The 7,912-nt window shown below is 36.8% G+C and overlaps 1 pseudogene; it reads right to left on the bottom strand.

Moving 5' to 3' along the window:
* Nucleotides 1–7,443: 7,443 nt before the first annotated feature.
* LOC127109124 (uncharacterized) lies at nucleotides 7,444–7,543 on the bottom strand (annotated as a pseudogene).
* Nucleotides 7,544–7,912: the final 369 nt, after the last annotated feature.

A 7,912-nucleotide genomic window follows, 5' to 3' on the forward strand; every position in this document is an offset into this window, starting at 1 on the left:
GAGAGTTGTTAGGGACCAATTAGTACTACTTTTTATATCATTTTATTGGTCCCTTTTACAAAGTTTTGATGTAATTACACACTTTTTATTCTTATTAATTCGTATAAATGCAATTACGTTTAATTTATTTTGTTTTGAATAGTTATTTCACATTTCTATTAGTTTTGTAGATATTTTGGATGAGAAAGCTTTTGGATTGCAGCATCATAATATGGAAGATTTTGGATGAAGCTTGCAAATAAAGGAAGCTGAGGCAGCTTCAGTTCGCCCCGCGAACATCTTTCGCCCCGCGAACTGAATGAGACAGTTTCAGTTCGCCCCGCGAACAAAGTTCTCCCCGCGAACCCTGCGAATCCAGCAAGCTGATTTTTGGGTCAAAAGTGTTGTTTTGAAGGCCAGCTGGTTTTGCCATTTTGGGTCTGCCTTGGAATAGCTTTTCTGCTTTGGATGGAAATGATCAATTAAGGAAATGTCAACTCTTTTAGGAGAGAAAAACACATTATTCAGTATTCATTCATTATCATTCACACATTGACATTGAGAGATATTTGTAAGAGAGAAAACAGAGTTTTTCTTCTTTAACATTCTGCTTTGTAACAATGATGATGAGGAGCTAAACTCCCTTTTGTCAAGATTGGAGGTAGTAGCTATTCTCATATGTTTATGTATTCCATTTTATTTATATATATGATAAAGATTGTTGATGTATTGAATACTGTTTTTGCCCTAAGTTGAAAACCAGATTTGAGTAGTTGTCGAGAGAGATTATTTGAGTCTTGACATAAAACAGATTTTCAAGTAGTGAATAAGTTGTAGAGATAGATTTATTCATTACTCTTCTTTGGTATTAAGCATTAAAGATTGCTATATTGATAGTTAGGTGGAGAGATCGTCTAAGGATCCATATAGTGATTATCACAATATCATTTAGACATAAATGACTTTGAGAGGATACTTGAACATCATCAATAATCTTGAATCTATTTATTTATCATAAGGAATCATAAGCATTTGAAATAGTGAACTCCAATCTGGCCAAGCTTTTACATTAGATTAAAACCATTTTACTGTTTTTAGTGACATTTACTCACAAGATAACTTTCCAACCAAAACAACCTTGTTACTTTCTAAACTTACAACATTTGGATTATAGAACGGTGGTAATATCAACCAATCTTTGTGGATACGATATAAAAATATTTGCCGAAGATAATACTTTTCAACAGCTAACCAAATTACCATGAGGACAAACATCAATACGATCTAAGAGAAGATGGATCAGCTATTGGAGACAATGCTCGCAATTCCCCTCAGTTAGAATGTCCTTAAATAAGGGCAGCTGTAAGACCCCAATTTTGACCCTAAGATCCCTTATGTTATCTCATTATATGCATTGACTTTGGGATCACACCTTGGCATCCTCCTTACCCCTCATTCATTAGGTTTACATTGGGAGAGATCACCAAGCACATTTAATTGTAGCATACTTTTTTTTTCTTTCTTTACTAACCAAAATACCAAAAATATGTCTATGTATAACTTTGTTTCTTTTGTAGGAAGTGTGTGCATCCACAAATGCCTCATCAAGCTCACAATTAAGGTTTGAGACCCTCAATGCAAGGAGATCAATCAAGAGATGATTCAAAATGGTTCTAGACATCATATATGGATTCCCATGATCTTCATTTATCATTTTGATCAAGAAATCATCAAGAGTTTGAAGCTTGTTTGCCTTGGAAACCCTAATTCATCTAGGTATCTTGTGTGACTTCCTCAATAAGTTTCTTCATAATTTGATCAAATATTTCAAATGATACTTCATATTACATCATCTTATACATATATCATCCTCCATGAATCCTAAAGATCAAGATAACTTCATGTTTGCAAGTTGGTTCAAAGTGGTTGACCAGAGAAAGTCAACTGGTCAAAGTTGGGGTTCCCTAGACCCTATCTCCTACAATTTTTGTTATATGAAAATTATTCCAAGAGTAATGTTACTCTTTATGACATTCCAAAAAAATTTCATGTTTACATAAAGATCTAGTTTTGCTTGGAAAGTAATTTTTTATGGTGACAAATTATAGGTCATTTTGTCTAAACCCTAGTTAGGAGGTTAACTTCCAAGGATCATAACTTGCTCAATTTTTATGATATGGAGGCCATCTAAGTTTCATTATAAATTTCAAGATGTCCTATCCAACATTTATTCCTTGAGAAATGTCAAATTCAACTTACAAGGGCATGTGCCAAGAGGAAACATTATAGGTCATTTTGGGCCATTACCATTGAACAAACAATTTTCCTCAACTTCTAAAATGCATAACTCCCTCATGCCAAATCCAAATGAGGTCAAATTTATGACCAAATTGAAGTGTATTGAAATATCTACAACATTGATGACGGAATGTTTTCCATTTGAAACTCATAGCAAAAGTTATTCAAGGTGGAAGAAGTGTTCATTTGACTTTGTACTAAGAAAATTTTCAATTATGTTTGATTTCTCAAACTTTCCACCTCAACATTCATCATGATCCAAGCTTCAAATGAAAAAATGTTCAACATGAAAGTTGTTCCCCTTGATGTTACCTTTCCAAAAAGTGAAAGATCACTTTATTTGGACAAGATTTGAGTGACTTGCACATGGCTCCTTTGTTAGGTTTGTTTTGGCAAGTTTTGGATTCAAATGCTCATTTCTCTTTGCATGCTTCCATGTGATGACCTCAGTACTCATTATGCATGAATTGAAGTTGGATTGCATCATTGATTGGGCCTAGTGCATTTCCCATGCATCCATGCACCACTGTTTCTAATTTTGTCAAAATTTCAAAGAGTGCAAAGCTGAATTCCATTGGCTATATAAACAAGTGCATTGCCTCAAGATCAACACACACACCTTACCCAAGCTTTACCAAGAGATATCAGAACCTTACACCATAGAATTCCTTGAAGATTTCTTTGAAATCAGTTTGAATTTCACCTTCTATTTTGAAGTTCAAACTCCAAGGATTCATAGCCTTTTTCATCTCAACTGATCACTGCAAGCAAGAGGAGGAGGAATCAAGCAAATTCAGATTGAGATTAAGCCAATTTGAAGCTACCCGGAGGTGATTTTTCAGAAACTTTGAGCCTTCGATTCTCTCTCAATTATTCACCATTCTCTTTGATTTTTAGTTGGCTGAAGTCCTATCAATGTAGGCAACAAGATTGAGTTGCTTTGAGATCAAATCGAAGCAAATCAGATCATGAACCTCAAATTTGAAATCCATGTATCTTTTAATATATTTGGAATTGGAAGAAATGGATGTCAGATTCGTGCTCCTGGGCATTTTTTCTTTAAAATCATGTCCGTGTTTTTCATTTTGGTGATGGTTGGTGGTCATCCAATCCGGTGAGGTTCACCGGAGAAGATGACCGGAGCCCTAGCTCCGGTGGTGTGTTGGCATGTTCCCATCCTTCTAATTTGATTCAAACGTTTTAATCTTTAGCGTGCATTTTGATTACCAACTTTGCAACGCATTTGACTTGGAAATGGAACAACGCATTTGACCGAAACCACCGAGCCTTCACAAACAAACCCGCAAACAGATGAGTTTGAAGAAATGGAACAAGGTGATCATCCGCCTACACAACAGTCAGTCCCGCTCAACCCTTCCAGTAATGCAACTGGCCCATCCTCCCAACGTCGTCGACGAAGAAGGCCTGCAACCAACGACGACATTATGGATGCTATCGACGGTATGCAGGCACAGAATGTCGAAATGCTGCAGATGATGCGTCAAATGCAACAGCAACAGGATGCTAGGAATGCCATAACCGACCAGCGGTTTACTGAGTTGTTCAGCAGGTTCGACAACTTAGACTTACGTCAGAGATCACCAGGTCCAAGAACCAGAGGCGGAAGACAACCTTAGTTGTAGTTTCTTTTTCCTTTCCATATTGTATTTCATTTCCTTAAAACATTGGGGACAATGTTTAATTTAAGTATGGGGGGGAAAACTTGTTCTTCCTATTTCCATTGTTCAAGTATGTACTTTTCCTTTTAATGTTATTTCCCATCAAAAAAAAAATAATAATAATAATAAAAAAAAAATAATAATAATAATAAAAAAAAAAAAAAAAAAAATTTTAAGTTAAGTCCCGAGTGTGAAAATTTCTATTATCTATTCCCTCAAAAATTTTCATGAGCCATAACAAAAATTTAACACACCCAATAAGTATAAAGGTCGCTTATTTTATACAACTTGAGTGAAATCAAGACAAAAATCATTACCATAACAACGCTATGAGAACCTCAACATGTTAGATCAGGATAAGTACCTATTATACCGATTCCTCGAACTTTTAGTTTTATAGTAACCCCGAGTAGTTTATACGAGAAGTCAGCACCATCTTAATAGCAAACTACGTGGAGAGCCGATGAATATAAGTGAATGATCCCCCAAAGTAACATAAAATATATGAATATATCAGGAAATGCACTGATTAAATTAGGTGATCCTTACCAGATCATTTAATCTAAAGGTTGCAGATCATGCAAAAACACAATATGAAAGATCCATTATGAGTTGGTTCAGTAGGTATCTGGTACTGAACTCGGTAGGGCGGACTACGGTTCGATCCCCCACAATTTGCAATGGACTGAATAACGAAGTTATCCGACTTATGTACCAGAACTTCTAGCTAAAAGCGGATCATAATCACTAACCGGTTACTCCACTATGTGCGCGAAAAGATAAAGGGCTTAATGTGATTTCGCTAGAATGAAAACGGGTGAAATAAGAGTAAAGGAACTAGGATAGCTATAATGGCATTGCTCGAACTGGTTTGCATAAGGTCGGGTTATCTGAGGTTGTAACGGTAGTTGTTGATGTCAAGGTTAAACTCAAGTTGCTTCTAAACAAAATCCACTTGCAACCTATTACGAATTGATGTGTGTTTTGAAACTTCGCCTGGCTAAATTTTTGAAAACGATTTCTATACTGAATTTTGCTTGAGGACAAGCAAAGATCTAAGTATGGGGGAGTTTGATAACACGAAATTATATCATATTTTAGGACTTAATTCCATTAAATTCTATGACTATTTATTTCGGTTTACTGCATTTTATGAGATATTACGTGGTATTTTCTTCCTATTTGTCGCAGGTAGTCTATTTTGAAGAACAAGTGAAAATGGAAGAAAAGGAGGTGCAAAAAGGAGAGAAAAGGAACCAAATGCCAAAGCCCAGCCCAAAGCGCACAAGTCACCAATGTTGTGCCTGTGACGGACGTCACAGGGTGCGTGACGAGCGTCACGCAAAACAGCCTTGTGACGGACGTCACACATGGTGTGACGAGCGTCACACCATTCCACTACCTTTTTGGCGCAAGTAACGCCCTCAGAAGACTTGAAGAGACGTTGAGGAGTTTGTGTCCTATATCCACGCCGTGCATTTAGCCACGTTGAAGACCTTGGGAAACGAAAAGCAGTTACCAGCACCAATATAAATAGCTACTTCAAAAACCTAAAAGGGTTCCTCGGTTTTTCCACGCTCATACTGCCGAAGCTTTTCCAATTTTCTTTCTTTTTACGCTTTTGCTTATTTTTCTTTTCCAGCAACTTAACATTATTTATTTATTTATTTCTTTTGCAAGTTCTACATTCTTTTTCCCTTGTAATTTACCTTTCCCTTTTTAGCATTTAGATATTTTTCGCATAATAGTTTCTACACCGGAAACTATTGTGCAACTTTTTATCGGATCTAACCTTACGTTAGATTCTAGTTTTATTTCCTTGGTTTAATTTATTGTTTAATTGAAGAATCCAAGAACAAATCCTACCGGCTTGTGGTGGAGTGTTCAAGACTATTGTATTACGCATTCAGGTTCTTTAATCATTATTTAATGTTTTGTTTTACTATTTATTTATATTATCTGCCTGGAATGAGTCTGTTTATGCATGATATGTATTCTTGTTTATTTAGCATGTCTGGCTAATTCGCCTAGATATCGGTATGTAAAGTAAGCAGAATAAGGGATCAAGACTGAGTCGGTCTATTTAAACTTAAAATTAAAATCAATCTTTTTACGGTCTCACTTACAGGTTTAATAACAAGATTTTTTACAAAAGTAAAGGACATAAAGAAGCTAAAATCAATAGAGCGAGAGTTTGAGGTTTTAACTGGACAGTGTAAGTTAGGCATTAATTCTAGATCAGGGCGAGAGCAAGTTTTAGAGTTAATTAAATTCTGACCTTTTCCAAAAAGTATTTTTAAAGATTGAATGTGAGGACGAGAGTTAAGCATTTGGATTTAATTATATAACCTAAGTCAACAGAGCGAGAGTTTGAGATAAGGGTGTTTAAAACGGTCAGTGTTTTCTTAAAAAGAGTTTCTGCAACTTTATTGCTTTCAAAATATGGTTTTTGACTTAATTATAAGTGACAGCTACATTAATATAAAATCATGGTTTATTCAACAGAGCGAGAGTTTGAGATAAAACCTTTAACCAATAAAGTTAACCGAAACGATTTATTTTAAAACCAAGAAACCGACAAAGACTTGATTCCCTAGTTTTGACGAACTACATACCGATATCCGTTTTATTAATATTTAATCTAGATCTTAGTTTAGCTTTAGTTTTTCCCCAAATAATCAAACATTTTTCACCTTAGCTTTACGTAGTAACCTTAGATAACGGTATATCGATTCATAAGTCCCTGTGGGATCGATATCTTTTAAAACTACGCGATAGAACTGTGCACTTGCAGTTTGTATCCCATTCTCGACTCACACAGTCGAGCGATCAAGTTTTTGGCGCCGTTGCCGGGGACTTTTATTTAATCGATATCGTAACTCTTCCGTTACGCTGTAGAGACTAAGGTTTCTTTTTCTTCTATTCTTTCTTTCGTTGATTTGTATGCCACGCACTCGCTCACAAGGCGAACCGCTCTATTTACGAATCAACGATATCGAGCTATATCTCCGAGGCTTACGACGAATTCGGGAATACCGTGCTGAAAACAATCTCCCTCCTATCGAATTTCCTGATCTCAAAGATCTTCTTCTTTCACCCGAGATGGTAGAACCAGCTCGTGCTCTTAGAGATTACGCCGCTCCATCGCAAGATGAGCCGCATTCAAGTATTGCTCCACCCGCAATCGAAGCAAACAACTTCGAACTTAAACCTTCGCTGTTGCAGGCTGTGCAACAGAACCAATTCTCTGGAAATCCTACCGAGGATCCAAACCTTCATTTATCTGTATTTGTTCAATACGCTGATACTGTTAAAGCTAATGGTGTCACTTCAGAGGCAATTCGACTTCGTCTTTTTCCTTTCTCCTTAAGAGATAGCGCTAGAAGATGGCTTCAATCTCTCCCTTCCAACTCAGTCACCACCTGGAACGAGTTGAAGAAAGTTTTTCTTGCCCGATACTTTCCGCCAAGCAAAACAGCTATGTTAAGAGCCCAGATAAACGGATTTAAACAGAAAGACAACGAGTCTCTTTTCGAAGCATGGGAAAGATACAAAGACATGATGAGACTTTGCCCACACCATGGTTTGGAAGACTGGTTAGTAATTCACACATTTTATAATGGTCTCTTATACAACACAAGGTTAACAATAGACGCCGCTGCAGGTGGTGCATTAATGAACAAACCTTATGCTGATGCTTACCAGCTTATCGAGAGCATGGCCCAAAACCACTATCAGTGGGGAACCGAACGAACAACGGTGGAAAAACCTCAAACGAAAACTGGCATGTACGAGATAAGTAACCTTGATCACGTTAATGCAAAAGTGGATGCTTTGGTCCAGAAAATTGAAAGTTTAAACGTATCACCCCCAGCCGCCGTGGTTGCTATAACTCAGAATTGCGAGGTCTGTGGAATCCAAGGCCACACTCCTACGGACTGTCAACTCTTGACAGG

The sequence above is a fragment of the Lathyrus oleraceus genome, chromosome 7, assembly GCF_024323335.1.
Source record: "Lathyrus oleraceus cultivar Zhongwan6 chromosome 7, CAAS_Psat_ZW6_1.0, whole genome shotgun sequence".
Lineage (NCBI taxonomy): Eukaryota > Viridiplantae > Streptophyta > Magnoliopsida > Fabales > Fabaceae > Lathyrus > Lathyrus oleraceus.